Below are 15,801 nucleotides of genomic sequence, written 5' to 3' on the forward strand. Positions count from 1 at the left end.
CTAAGAAGGTGCCTGTGGTTACGAGAGCATCCCTCATCCACAAGTGATATGAACTGGTAACGTGACACATACAGCTAACTGCAATCCCAAACTGTACCCTACTTTTATCTGTACTTCTGGCTGTAATCTCTGTATATTACCTTGTATATACAGTATTTGTAGTATTAGGGCAGCACGGTGGCTCAGTGGATAGCACTGCAGCCTTGCAGCGCTGGGGTCCTGGGTTCGAATCCCACCCAGGACAACATCTGCAAAGAGTTTGTATGTTCTCTCGGTGTTTGCGTGGGTTTCCTCCGGGCACTCCGGTTTCCTCCCACATTCCAAAGACATACTGATAGGGAATCTAGATTGTGAGCCCCATCGGGGACAGTGATGATAATGTGTGCAAAAACTGTAAAGCGCTGCGGAATATGTTAGCGCTATATAAAAATAAAGATTATTTATTTATTTAGTATCTAGTGCGCCTTTCGGCAATTAAAATATCAATTAATTTTGGGCTGCTCTTTTATCTCGAAACCCGATTTCCCACATCCGTGAGTCCAGCTAGTACTTATACGCTACCTGGGTTTGGTTTCTGACCCAATATAAGCTTGTTAACTGACAGGGCTTATATCTAACAAAGAACTGGTGGCAGCATACTGTTCTACTGTTATTGGGGGATCCTGGCAGTGACGGACCGGAGGTTTATATATATATATATTCCCAGCCTGGGACTGGTGATATATATATACTGCCTTCACTGCAGAGTGCCCCGATAACCAGTAAGTGACAGAGAAGTCTCTCAGGCGACTACTTATCTTAGGTGCAGCTCCCTGACTGACCTGAGGGTAAGGGAGGAGCCAGAGAGCTGTGACTGTGTATGCTCCATCACAGTTTGGTGACAGCGGGGGAATATCCGTATCCCCCGGCTCCTCGTGTGTGGTTTCCTTACATATATATTATAAGAAGACAGAAGGTAAGGTCCAGGATGGCAGGTGTGTGTTACTGAGATGGTTTTTATTTGACTTACTTTTGGTTCTGGGATTTTGAGGTGACCAAATCAGCCTGGGTGGGAAAGGTCGCACCCATACTCCAGTCAGATCTTACTGGTGCAATAAAATGTACTGGTCTTGCTCAGGTAGTAGTAGTGTGCTGAGGCTGGAGAAAGACAGACCTGGTGTGTGGTCTGTAGTGCAACCTGAGAGGTTCTTGTTATACCAATTTGGTAAAACTGTTTGATCTACTTTGCCTTACCAAAAAAGAGGACTGTTTTGTTATCAGTTCATGCTGAAGAATGGCGGTTTTATTTTGGAGCTGTAAAGGTTATGAGGACAATAAACGTTATTCTGTTTTGACATAAAAACCCTGAGGGTATCTAAGCAGCTACCAGAGAGCTGAAACCCCTACAATATGGACACTGCACAGTACTATTACTCTTGCCTTGTATGCTGCATATAATCAGTATCCTCTTATTCTGTATATTTGGACATTGCAAAATACTACTTCTAATACATATAACATGCATGAACACTGAACAATTGGTTAGATAGAGTGTATAAAGTTGCAGACAGTTTGAAAAAAAGCTTATTTAAGGCTGGTTTCACATTTGCGTCATTTGATCCGAATACATCAGCATGCGTCATATATTTAACATGGTGTACGCACGGACATGTATTTGCATGAGTTCGCATACTTTTGCGTACGCATGCGTCTTTTTGCGGTGTGTAGCTGGGCGCTGCGATTGCAACATGCTGCATTTTTGGAGGTGTCAAAAATCCGTCAACTACGCGCAGGCATGCGCATAGTGCTTTAAAAAACCGCATTACTGTCTATGGGAATGTACGCATGTCCTTGCCTACGCATGCGATCGATGTGCTTGTGTACTTCGGACTACGCATGTCCAGGAATCGATTGAGACATACCCATTGAGACATGCCCTCCTGGAAATATCAAATGCATGCGCATAAAAACGCAAGTGCAGGCAAAAACGCATACAAACGCATGCACAAGCAGCATTATTTTGCCGTCATGCATAAGCTGATGTGGATAAAAAACGCTGCGTAAATATGCGTTTTGGCATGCATTCACGTATTCAGATGATATTCTGCGCACATATCCGCAAATGTGAACTTAGCCTAAAAAACAAAAAAACAACACTTCATCACGTTTCATAGAATCATAGAATGTTAGAGTTGGAAGGGACCTCCAGGGTCATCTGGTCCAACCCCCTGCTCAAAGCAGGATTCACTAAATCATCCCAGACAGATGTCTGTCCAGCCTCTGTTTGAAGACTTCCATTGCAGGAGAACTCACCACCTCTTGTGGCAGCCTGTTCCACTTTATTGATCACCCTGTCAAAAAGTTTTTTCTAATATTTAATCTGTGTCTCCTACCATTCAGCATTCAGTTTCATCCCATTGCTTCTAGTCTTTCATTACACAAATGAGAAAAAAGATGATCTGTCATGATTGGACTGGCGGGTAAACTGGGACCAGGGGCACCTTTCCTGCCCTAGCTCTAGGGGGCGCCCTAACTCGCCCTTGTTCCCCGGGATACCTCAGATGGCGAGGATGCCGGGGCCTCCGCCCTCACCCTGTCTCCTGACTGCCGCCCTGCGTCTGTCCCCCTCCCCACCCGGGGAAGATAGGCGCTACCGTGTACAACAGTACACCAACCCGACCAAAAGGGGAACAAAGACAAGGGTAAAAAGAAAACTCCACTCAAACAAAATATGTTCTCACAAATAACAAAGGTATCCACCAGGGTGTGAAGGACGGGGAAGGTAAATAAAGCAGGTAAGGATGAGGAATTTCCAAGCGTACAAACCATACAACTGTCGCACAATAAATTCCTCCAGCTCTCCAAACACCAGCTCCTCACTACTCCAGGTCTATCAAGCAAGTGCTATCTCAGACAAGGATCTGACCAGAAGGCCTAGCTTTTATAGGAGAGAGGAAGAGCACAGCTGAAAGCAGGAATTTCCACATGGCCTATTAACCCCTGTCCTGCTGAAAGAAAACAAAACACCTTTAATACACAGGAGAAGTGCTTCTTCTCAAGAAGCAGAAGCAGTCAGACGCCGTGGTCTTCTGGTACTGCTCTGTCGCGGTAACTCCGTGACATGATCCTTCTACAACAGGGGTGTGGAACCTCCGGCCCGGTGGCTGCGGCTCCTGCGCAGGCGTACTGATTTGCACTGTTGAGGGCAGCATAAAGTACTGCAGTGCGCAAGCACAGGGCCTCTCTGACCTTTCCCGGCGCCTGCGCACTGCAGTACTTTGCTTTGACCTCAACAGGCAGGTTACATCAGGGGTTTATCTAAAACATTACAGAATGCTGTAGATAAGCCCCTGATGGCGGTGACCACAATTTATATACGAAATAGGTGACAGATTCCCTTTAAGTTGCAAATGCTGCTCTACTAATGCATACAGCAAAAGATAATCCTTTGTTATATGAAACAATAAGTTGGCATTTGCAGTTTGACATCATGGTTCTCTCATCAGCAGGCAACACACAAAATCAATTCATCTCTGCCCCTGTACACAGAACCCCATATTGCAGTATATCCCTATACACAGATCCAACCTGCAGTACAATGCTCCTCTTAGGCAGTATAAAGGTATTCCACCTCTTTCTGTGACATTATCCCTCACAATAGAAACTCAGTTCTAGACATGCCAGAGAAAAGTGATGCTGGCAGGATAACAGTGGAGACAGACTGCTCTGCAAATGGCCAACTATGAGCTGGAACCATGGTGCTAATGGCAACTGAGGGCAAATAGAGCTTGAAGGGTCATCTTTAGGGGGGGTAGGGAGTGATATGTGCAATAAGAGGGTAGATTTAAAATGTGTACATTATTATAAAACCACGTTGCGATTTAGGAAATCCACTTTTAAAAAGGCATGTTCAGATGCTGGAGATTTTAGTGCAGATTACACAATTAATTGAACTTTTTTAAAGGCCCAATTGGTACAAAGAAAATAAATCTGTATGGACTTTAGGGTGGATTTTGTTTTTCTATGTTTCAGAACTCAGCTCATGTGAGAAAGCAGCACTGCTTCAGTACCAACAAAAGCATAAGAGACCATAAGATCAAATGGAAAATCAACTGTTGGCTATGAAAGAAAAAAAAAAAAAAAAAAAAATCGCTGCCCTTATTCCCTGATGCAGAAATTTTGAATGGACTGTTCTCCTTCCTCAGCATTCTGCCAGTATTATAGGCACTGGAACTTTATTCCTCCTCACTTTCCAGGATGTATTGCCATATGCAGACAGGTGAGCAGTAGAAACAGAAGAGAGACCCCAGTCGTGTTATCCGTCTTAGGGTAGCTGCTAGTGATGAGCGAATATACTCGTTACTCGAGATTACTCGAGCACGCTCGGGTGTCCTCCGAGTATTTTTTAGTGCTCGGAGATTTAGTTTTCATCACCGCAGCTGAATGATTTACATCTGTTAGCCAAAATAAGTACATGTGGGGATTCCCTAGCAAGCAGGCAACCCCCACATGTACTTATGCTGGCTATCAGATGTAAATCATTCAGCTGCGGCAATAAAAACAATCTCCGAGCACTAAAAAATACTCGGAGGACACCCGAGCATGCTCGGGAAATCTCGTGTAACGAGTATATTCGCTCATCACTAGTAGCTGCTGCTAGAGACATAATACACCTGACAACCGGCAGTGACACCAAGTCACACAGAAGAAAGCCACAATATATATATATATATATATATATATATATATATATATATATACACCCTATATACTCGAGTATAAGCCGAGATTTTCAGCCCATTTTTTAGGATAAAAGTGCCCCTCTCGGCTTATACTCGAGTCATTGTCCCAGGGGGTCGGCGGGGGAGCGGCAGGAGTGGCAGCTGTCACATCATACTCACCTGCTCCCGGCGCGGTCTCTGCACTTACCTGCTTCTCTGATGGTCTCCGGCGCCCGAGGCTCTTCCTGTGTTCAGCGGTCATGTGGTATCGTTCATTAAAGTAATAAATATGGACGCGACTCCACTCCAATAGGCGTGGAGCGCATATTCATTACTTTAATGAGCAGTACCATGTGACCGCTGAACACAGGAACAAGCTGCCAGCACCAGAGACCATCTGAGAAGCAGAGACCGCGCCAGGAGGGGGTGAGTGTGACGGGGGAGGGGGAGCCATGCGATATTCACCTGTCCTTGTTCCACTGCCGGGCTCTGTCTTCCGCATCCTCTGGCTGTGACGTTCAAGTCAGAGGTCGTGATGACGTGGTTAGTGTGCGCCCTCTGCCTGAACAGTCACTGCAGAGACCCAGAAGACACAGCGACGCACGGCGGTGGAATGGGGCACAGGTGAATATCACAAGTGCCGGGGGCCTGAGCCAGCGGCGACCCCGGCACCTGGCCCCCATAGCGCGCAGGTGTGCCCGCCGGCTCAGGACACTGGTACCGGACCCCCAGCGATGACAGATGAGTATCATTTTTTTTTTATCGCAGCAGCAGCATATGGGGAATAATATTCTATGCAGCATCTTATGGGGCCATCATTAACCTTTTATGCAGCATTACATGAGGTATATTTTAATATGGAGTATCTTATGGGGCCATAATGAACTGTATGGAGCATTATATGGGGCTCCTGATTCAATATGGTATTCAAAACCACTTAACCTACTGATATCTCAATTAATTTTACTTTTATTGGTATCTATTTTTATTTTTGAAATATACCGGTAGCTGCTGCATTTTCCATTCTTGGCTTATACTCGAGTCAATAAGTTTTCCCAGTTTTTTGTGGCAAAATTAGGGGGGTTGGCTTATACTCGGGTTGGCTTATACTCGAGTATATACGGTATATATATATATATATATATATATATATATATATATATATTTTTTTTTTTTTTTAAGGAAGCAATTTGCAGATGGTTTATACACCACATTTACAATCCAATGTGTTTAGAGGGAGCCCATCATCAGATTCTGCACCATAAAACTGCTGTTTGGTTCCCTTTAAGTTGTCTGAAAGTAAAATGAGAGTGTTAAACCTGCCAAATGTTCACCTTCAAACAGTTTTATGCATATAGGTGTGACTACTACCTAATCAGCCACTAAAGCCCAACCATGGCTTATAGCAGGGTCATAAAGTGTTTGAATATGTAAAGGCTATGTCCACCTTCACAAATAATATGTATTGTTCTAATACATCAAAAATAAAAAAATACATGGGCTGTACTATATACAGTTAGGGCCAGAAATATTTGGACAGTGACACAAGTTTTGTTATTTTAGCTGTTTACAAAAACATGTTCAGAAATACAATTATATATATATAATATGGGCTGAAAGTGCACACTCCCAGCTGCAATATGATAGATTCCACATCCAAATCGGAGAAAGGGTTTAGGAATCATAGCTCTGTAATGCATAGCGTCCTCTTTTTCAAGGGACCAAAAGTAATTGGACAATGGACTCTAAGGGCTGCAATTAACTCTGAAGGCGTCTCCCTCGTTAACCTGTAATCAATGAAGTAGTTAAAAGGTCAGGGGTGGATTCCAGGTGTGTGGTTTTGCATTTGGAAGCTGTTGCTGTGAGCAGACAACATGCGGTCAAAGGAACTCTCAATTGAGGTGAAGCAGAACATCCTGAGGCTGAAAAAATCCATCAGAGAGATAGCAGACATGCTTGGAGTAGCAAAATCAACAGTTGGGTACATTCTGAGAAAAAAGGAATTGACTGGTGAGCTTGGGAACTCAAAAAGGCCTGGGCGTCCACGGATGACAACAGTGGTGGATGATCGCCGCATACTTAATTTGGTGAAGAAGAACCCGTTCACAACATCAACTGAAGTCCAGAACACTCTCAGTGAAGTAGGTGTATCTGTCTCTAAGTCAACAGTAAAGAGAAGACTCCATGACAGTAAATACAAAGGGTTCACATCTAGATGCAAACCGTTCATCAATACCAAAAATAGACAGGCCAGAGTTAAATTTGCAGAAAAACACCTCAAGAAGCCAGCTCAGTTCTGGAAAAGTATTCTATGGACAGATGAGACAAAGATCAACCTGTACCAGAATGATGGGAAGAAAAAAGTTTGGAGAAGAAAGGGAACGGCACATGATCCAAGGCACACCACATCCTCTGTAAAACATGGTGGAGGCAACGTGATGGCATGGGCATGCATGGCTTTCAATGGCACTGGGTCACTTGTGTTTATTGATGACATAAGAGCAGACAAGAGTAGCCGGATGAATTCTGAAGTGTACCGGGATATACTTTCAGCCCAGATTCAGCCAAATGCTGCAAAGTTGATTGGACGGCGCTTCATAGTACAGATGGACAATGACCCCAAGCATACATCCAAAGCTACCCAGGAGTTCATGAGTGCCAAAAAGTGGAACATTCTGCAATGGACAAGTCAATCTCCAGATCTAAACCCAATTGAGCATGCATTTCACTTGCTCAAATCCAGACTTAAGACGGAAAGACCCACAAACAAGAAAGACCTGAAGGCTGCGGCTGTAAAGGCCTGGCAAAGCATTAAGAAGGAAGAAACCCAGCGTTTGGTGATGTCCATGGGTTCCAGACTTAAGGCAGTGATTGCCTCCAAAGGATTTGCAACAAAATATTGAAAATAAAAATATTTTGTTTGGGTTATGTTTATTTGTCCAATTACTTTTGACCTCCTAAAATGTGGAGTGTTTGTAAAGAAATGTGTACAATTCCTACATTTTCTATCAGATATTTTTGTTCAACCCTTCAAATTAAACGTTACAATCTGCACTTGAATTCTGTTGTAGAGGTTTCATTTCAAATCCAATGTGGTGGCATGCAGAGCCCAACTCGCGAAAATTGTGTCACTGTCCAAATATTTCTGGCCCTAACTGTAGTTCCTATGTGGACTATGTGACTCCATGGTACAGGCACGAAAAAAAATAAATAAAACTCTGTAGTCTGACCCTGCAATCATATTCCATATGTCCCTGACATGCATTTAGTCTGCTAGCACAAACCACCCTTGCCAACATTGTTACCATGGAGACATATAAGTGCCCAATTCATCAAGACCAACGCCGGTCTTGATGATGACATCTGAGTGCAGTCCGATTTGCAGAATGTAGAAGATGGAGACATTTTTTTTCCACCCATCTTCTACTTATCCGACAGAATCAGATCACACTGGTCAAAGTTTGATCAGAATGTAATTTGCATAATCGACCTGATTCCCGCGGATAAGAGTATCCACGGCTGCCTGCACCTAGCCCTAAGCAGAAGTAATCAATATGTGTCTGGAAACACGCATTTAATGGAAATCTTTATAATAATGTTTATCCAAACTTTGAATTAAACCATACCTAAAACCCATCAAAACTATTGAATTAAAGGGGTCTCCAGGCACTTGATATTGATGACCATGTTATGGGGGAATGGATTCTGACTCCCATACCGATCAGCTGCCACTAGCTCTGGTGGAGGCCGGATGTGCGCAGTGACTGGAGGTGTGCTGCACAGTGCCTTCAATGTGTAGCAGCTGATGCTGGGTACTGCAGAACAGATGCTATTCATGGACCCGAATCCCATGTGCTGCAGAATAGCTGCTATTCATGGACCCAGATCCCATGTGCTGCAGAACAGCTGCTATTCATGGACCCAGATCCCATGTGCTGCAGAGCAGCTGCTATTCATGGACCCAGATCCCATGTGCTGCAGAGCAGTTGTGCTGCCTGATCTTGTCCACATATCGCAGGTCACTGAGATTGTCAAAACAAGTTGGATTACAACAAGTCATACACATTATATGGCTGCAGCCATAAACGACCACCACTCCCAATCAGAGGACTACTTGCTTTGCTGAACATAATGTGTATGAAGGCCTCAAGGGGACCCGCACATGTCTTTTAGATGTGTATGAAACCGACCAGGCGTCTTTTGTCCTTAAAGGGGTATTTCCATCTCCAAGAACCAATCCCAATGTATATTAGGTGTAATAATAATAATAATAATAATATTAGCAAATATTTCCAATTAGAAATATAGTATAGTTCTTCTTATTTGCTATGTCTCTTTCCTCATGTGCAGGTATTGCAGGACCTTAGGTATCAATGGGTACGACCACTCATATAATGACAGTTAGCTAGTTGCTAGTGGTCGTAACTATTGAGGAGCGAGTGGTCTCCGAGTATTTCGGAGTGCTCGGGGATTTAGTTTATGACCCGCAGCTGCGTGATTTGCGACAGCTAGACAGGCTGAATACCTGTGGGCATTCCCTAACAAGCCGGAGCTGAAGGAGCAGGACATGACTCAGTAAGTCCGTGCCATTAGGCCGAGCACTGGGCATCGCAATCTAAATCAGCTTTGCATGTTGTTGCTTTATACAAGGGTAGACAAAATTCGGCCTTTTTTTTTTTAGTTTCAAGGCATCAAGAATTTTTTATAAACATTAATATAAGCCAAAAATATAGACGCCATTGGGATACTTCTAGGAATCATTTAAAGCGTCAGTACACAGTAGTTATCTTTTAGCCTTTTCTGGAGACATTTTTGGTAGAGTTTTCCTTCACTGATTTTCAAAAGTGTTTTTGTTTTACCTGAAGTGTTTCTGATTGGACTGTGCCTGGTTTAGGCTATGTGCACACAATGTCTTTTTTAGGGAGATTCTGCCCGGAATCCGCCTGAGAAAACGCTGTATACGTTCCTCATAAAATAAACATTGTGCATAGTAGTGTCAAATCGGCATTGTCGTGTATATGTTCTGCCTTCTCTTAACAGATCCGGAGAGCCTGAAACAGTTAACAGAAGTGCCAGGCTCATTCTTCGGGCGGCTTCTGCTTGGGTGCTGCATGCTCTCTATCTTTCGCAGTATAGAGTAAAAGAATCCTGAGGCAGAGTCGCTGCAATACCCCCCGGTGAAGCCACTTTAGGAAAAGGACCACCATTGTTTATCTAAAGCGGCTTCACCTTGGAAAACTGGGGGGCTAAAAGGCGCCATGTGAACATAGCCTTGGAGCCGGTTCCATCAGGAGATGCTTCACAGAAGGGACATTAGATTTTTTCTAGACAAGATACAGAGAGGAACATTCAGGGGAAGGACAGTTTGCTAGAACTTTTCTAACCCAGTAATTACTATACTTTCAAGAAATTGCTAGAAGAGACGGGAGGACGGAAATTGGGATTGTAAAGGATCTAAATCGCAGTAAAGCTAGGTTCAGATTGCGTTAGAGCAATCCGTTTAGCGCTAAGCGCTAGCGGGTTGCGCTAACGCAATGTGATTTTCGGGGTCGCGTTTAACGTCCCCGCTAGCGCAGATCCCTGATCTGCGAGAGCGGGGAACGGACCTCGGGCGCGCCGCGGACGCTGCAAGCAGTGTCCGCGGCGCGCTACAAAACACCGGCACATCGCTAGCGCGTGCCGAAAATGGCACGCGCTAGCGATGCGCGTTCCCATTGCCTTGAATGGGTGCGCTAACGGACGCGTTGCACGGCGTTAATTTCGCCGTGCAACGCTGTCCGTTAAACGCGATCCCATAACGCAATGGGAACCCTAAGGCAATGTCCTCTGCTGCTCTCTACATATAGTCAGTGATATCATCAATCCACGTGATGTCCAGGATGAAATGTGGTTCTACACAGTCATAGAACATTTCGCAGAAATCTGCACAACTTAGGCAGCAGATATCCCCGACAGTATATGGGGTTTGTGGACGAGGAGTTTCTTGGAGTGGATCTGCGTCAGAAAAGCACTTGAAAAGTTACATAAGAAAGCCCCGAAATTTATATCTATTGTAAAACCACTCTGCGGTCATATATTCAGTATTTTGAGCGCTTTTTTCCCTTGCTTCAAGTTTTTAAAAATGCCCGGTAGGGAAAAAAGTGCATGTAGGGCAAAATGGCGGCTCAGCGTTTAGCACCATCAAATCCCACCATCTGCAAGGAGTTTGTACCTTCTCCCCATGTTTGTGTGGGTTTCCTCTGGGTATTCTGATTTCCTCCCACACTACAAAGACATACTGATAGGGAATCTAGATTGTGAGCCCCAATGGGGACAGTGGTGATAATGCCTGCAAAGCACTGAGGAATTAATGGGGATATATACAAGTGAGTAAAAGAAATGTCACTAGTTTGAGGCAGCATCTGATGGAATCCGCTCCACACAAGGCAATGTCCAATCAGAACACTGAAAAAAAAAAAAAAGGGAAAAGAAAAAACACTTCAGAAAAAAACCCTCCCCAAATTAGGAGGGTTCCCACTAGAATACTCGTAGTTTTTGACTGACACATGTGCACATACCTCCAAGCGGTAGCCAGTGGATGGCTTTCTGTTACCATGACAACATCATGAACCAATCAAAGTCATTTTCCAGTTTTAGTCATCTTTCCTGCAGCTTAAAATCACATTTCCATCACCAATCCTAATATAAAAGTCTTTGGCTAAAAGAGTTCACTATAATAATGACAGAAATTTTATAGATACGGTAATCCAAGTATTGTTTCCAAACAGTAGTCATCATGCTGGATGTTATTATGGCCTATGAGGCAACCCCATTATACATTATCTGATGCAGATTCACAGGCAATGCTGGCGCACTGAGGGCGAATGTAACCTGAGGGTACAGGGGAGAGGTGGGCTGAGCACCCATGGGGGTCCCCAATAGATCTGATCACAGGGGGCTGTCAGGGGCCAATTCCTCTGCTCATAGCAGAAGACTGCTGCAGATGCTCTACCTGTTTAGCATACATATTACACTTAATCACCCCTCCCCCAGAAAACCCAGTGCATGGAGAGAGGAGCAGGCAGGTAGGATGTGGCTGAGGACAAGCAGGCAGGATGGCATGATGTGGCTGAGGGCAGGCAGGCTGTGGCTGAGGGCAGGATGGCATGATGTGGTTGAGGGCAGGCGGGATGAGGCTGAGGGCAGGCGGGATGTGGCTGAGGGCAGGCGGGATGTGGCTGAGGGCAGGCGGGATGAGGCTGAGGGCAGGCGGGATGAGGCTGAGGGCAGGCGGGATGAGGCTGAGGGCAGGCGGGATGAGGCTGAGGGCAGGCGGGATGAGGCTGAGGGCAGGCGGGATGAGGCTGAGGGCAGGCGGGATGAGGCTGAGGGCAGGCGGGATGTGGCTGAAGGCAGGCGGGATGTGGCTGAGGGCAGGCGGGATGAGGCTGAGGGCAGGCGGGATGAGGCTGAGGGCAGGCGGGATGAGGCTGAGGGCAGGCGGGATGAGGCTGAGGGCAGGCGGGATGTGGCTGAGGGCAGGCGGGCTGTGGCTGAGGGCAGGCGGGATGTGGCTGAGGGCAGGCGGGATGAGGCTGAGGGCAGGCGGGCTGTGGCTGAGGGCAGGATGGCATGATGTGGGTGAGGGCAGGCAGGATGTGGCTGAGGGCAGGCAGGCTGTGGCTGAGGGCAGACGGGATGAGGCTGAGGGCAGGCGGGATGAGGCTGGAGGGCAGGCGGGATGAGGCTGAGGGCAGGCGGGATGTGGCTGAGGGCAGGCGAGATGTGGCTGAGGGCAGGCGGGATGAGGCTGAGGGCAGGCGGGATGAGGCTGAGGGCAGGCGGGATGTGGCTGAGGGCAGGTGGGATGTGGCTGAGGGCAGGCGGGATGAGGCTGAGGGCAGGCGGGATGAGGCTGAGGGCAGGCGGGATGAGGCTGAGGGCAGGCGGGATGAGGCTGAGGGCAGGCGGGATGAGGCTGAGGGCAGGCGGGATGAGGCTGAGGGCAGGCGGGATGTGGCTGAGGGCAGGCGGGATGTGGCTGAGGGCAGGCGGGATGAGGCTGAGGGCAGGCGGGATGAGGCTGAGGGCAGGCGGGATGAGGCTGAGGGCAGGCGGGATGTGGCTGAGGGCAGGCGGGATGTGGCTGAGGGCAGGCGGGATGAGGCTGAGGGCAGGCGGGATGAGGCTGAGGGCAGGCAGGATGAGGCTGAGGGCAGGCAGGATGAGGCTGAGGGCAGGCAGGATGAGGCTGAGGGCAGACAGGCAGTCTGTGGCTGAGGGCAGGCGAGATGTGGCTGAGGGCAGGCAGGCTGTGGCTGAGGGCAGGTGGGGTGTGGCTGAGGGCAGGCGGGCTGGATGTGGCTGAGGGCAGGCAGGATGAGGGCAGACAGGCTGGATGTGGCTGAGGGCAGGCAGGATGAGGGCAGACAGGCTGTGGCTGAGGACAGGCAGGCTGTGGCTGAGGACAGGCAGGCAGGCAGGATGAGGCTGAGGGCAGGCAGGCTGTGGCTGAGGGCAGGTAGGCAGGATGAGGCTGAGGGCAGGCAGGATGAGGCTGAGGGCAGGCAGGATGAGGCTGAGGGCAGGCAGGATGAGGCTGAGCGCAGGCAGGCAGGATGAGGGCAGGCAGGCAGGATGAGGGCAGGCAGGATGAGGCGCAGGATGAGGCTGAGGGCAGGCAGGCAGGATGAGGACAGGCAGGATGAGGCTGAGGGCAGGCAGGCAGGATGAGGCTGAGGGCAGGCAGGATGAGGCTGAGGGCAGGCAGGATGAGGCTGATGGCAGGCAGGATGAGGACAGGCAGGATGAGGCTGAGGGCAGGCAGGATGAGGCTGAGGGCAGGCAGGCAGGATGAGGATGAGGCTGAGGGCAGGCAGGCAGGATGAGGACAGGCAGGATGAGGCTGAGGGCAGGCAGGCAGGATGAGGCTGAGGGCAGGCAGGCTGAGGACAGGCAGGATGAGGCTGAGGGCAGGCAGGCAGGCTGAGGACAGGCAGGCAGGATGAGGCTGAGGGCAGGCAGGATGAGGGCAGGCAGTCAAGATGAGGCTGAGGGCAGGCAGGCTGAGGGCAGGCAGGCTGAGGACAGGCAGGCAGTATGAGGCTGAGGATAGGCAGGCAGGATGAGGATAGGCAGGCAGGATGAGGGCAGGCAGGATGAGGCTGAGGGCAGGCAGGATGAGGGCAGGCAGGATAAGGCTGAGGGCAGGCAGGATGAGGACAGGCAGGATGAGGCTGAGGGCAGGCAGGATGAGGACAGGCAGGCAGGATGAGGCTGAGGGCAGGCAGGATGAGGGCAGGCAGGATGAGGACAGGCAGGCAGGATGAGGCTGAGGGCAGGCAGGCTGAGGACAGGCAGGATGAGGACAGGCAGGATGAGGCTGAGGGCAGGCAGGATGAGGGCAGGCAGGATGAGGGCAGGCAGGATGAGGACAGGCAGGCAGGATGAGGCTGAGGGCAGGCGGGATGAGGCTGAGGGCAGGCAGGATGAGGACAGGCAGGATGAGGCTGAGGGCAGGCAGGCAAGCTGAGGACAGGCAGGATGAGGCTGAGGACAGGCAGGATGAGGCTGAGGGCAGGCAGGATGAGGACAGGCAGGCAGGATGAGGCTGAGGGCAGGCAGGATGAGGGCAGGCAGGATGAGGACAGGCAGGCAGGATGAGGCTGAGGGCAGGCAGGCTGAGGACAGGCAGGATGAGGACAGGCAGGATGAGGCTGAGGGCAGGCAGGATGAGGGCAGGCAGGACGAGGGCAGGCAGGATGAGGACAGGCAGGCAGGATGAGGCTGAGGGCAGGCGGGATGAGGCTGAGGGCAGGCAGGATGAGGCTGAGGGCAGGCAGGCAAGCTGAGGACAGGCAGGATGAGGCTGAGGACAGGCAGGATGAGGCTGAGGACAGGCAGGATGAGGCTGAGGGCAGGCAGGATGAGGACAGACAGGCAGGATGAGGCTGAGGACAGGCAGGATGAGGACAGACAGGCAGGATGAGGCTGAGGGCAGGCAGGATGAGGACAGGCAGGATGAGGACAGGCAGGATGAGGACAGGCAGGCAGGATGAGGCTGAGGGCAGGCAGGATGAGGACAGGCAGGATGAGGACAGGCAGGCTGAGGACAGGCAGGCAGGATGAGGCTGAGGGCAGGCAGGATCTGCAGTGCTTTTACATAACACAGTCCCATCTGCTGTGCAGATCACTGCTGGGGATGTTGCAGTTAAAGAGCCCAATGCAGCAGATCTCAGGAAGCAGCAGCAACAACAATGCCAATCAATGCGAGCCAAGTCCCCTGTCCTGCCGTCCACTGCTGCCAGCCACGGCCCATCCTGGCTCCACGGGGGCAGCACTCACACGTAATGCGCTGGCAGCAGGAGGCTGCAGTTACTGTACCTGCTCTCAGAATGCAGTGGGCTGCTGGGGCGCTCTCCTCACTCTGCTCATGTCTCACCTGTCACTCGTCTGTTCTATACACTCATGTAAATACGTACATTGCAGTAAAATCCCCTGACCAACCTGCTGCATTATCTCTGCTCGCACGGAGCCTTTAATTCCCGGCTGGAAGCTAGAGCCTAGTGGTGGGCGCTAGGACCTGCGCTGACGTCACGGTCATGTGCGTGGTCACGTGTGGGGGAGGGCTCTGTTGTGGTACTGCTGCTGTGTGGAGTAGTGCGGTGCTGGCAGTGCGGGACATTCCTGCCAGGACGCGGCTGTGTGCGGAGATACAAAGAGCATGGAAGGCGCCGGCTCTGCAGTGAGGGAGCTGAGGGGTTTCTGCTGGCAGCTTGTCAGACTCAGGTCTGTGACTGCTGAGGGCGGAGCAGCCAGGAGAGGGGCAGCTGTGGACTGTTACTGGCCTCATCCATGGCAGCTATAGTAGGGCTAGGAGCAGGGACTCAGCAGGTCGGTGTCATCGTGTCAGGACAGGGACATACAGGGAGGGGGATGGGGCACTTGTTGCTGCTGAGGGCAACTAATATAAAGTGAATTTAGGCAGAACCTGTGATGAGATCCAGTACAGCGCCAATGATTATACTTCGCAATCTGTGTGACAATGGCTGCACACGGATCCGTTTTCGTCTGCATTGACTTTCATTGGTGACAGATGGGCATTGTGTGTGCATCCAGTTGT

At 49.3% G+C, this 15,801-nt stretch overlaps 1 protein-coding gene across 6 annotated transcripts in view; it reads right to left on the bottom strand.

Annotated features, from left to right (window-relative positions):
• Positions 1 to 15,288, bottom strand: part of ASPHD2 (aspartate beta-hydroxylase domain containing 2) — a 161,755-nt gene extending 146,467 nt beyond the window's left edge. Inside the window, exon 1 of one of the 6 annotated variants that reach the window (XM_069759068.1) lies at positions 15,186 to 15,286. The gene's annotated coding sequence lies outside the window, so the exon portion shown is untranslated. Of the gene's footprint in view, positions 1 to 15,062 lie in introns of all 6 variants that reach the window. The other 5 variants (XM_069759076.1, XM_069759084.1, XM_069759043.1 and 2 more) reach the window with 5 other exon arrangements.
• Positions 15,289 to 15,801: the final 513 nt, after the last annotated feature.

Source organism: Ranitomeya imitator, chromosome 1 (genome assembly GCF_032444005.1).
Source record: "Ranitomeya imitator isolate aRanImi1 chromosome 1, aRanImi1.pri, whole genome shotgun sequence".
NCBI lineage: Eukaryota > Metazoa > Chordata > Amphibia > Anura > Dendrobatidae > Ranitomeya > Ranitomeya imitator.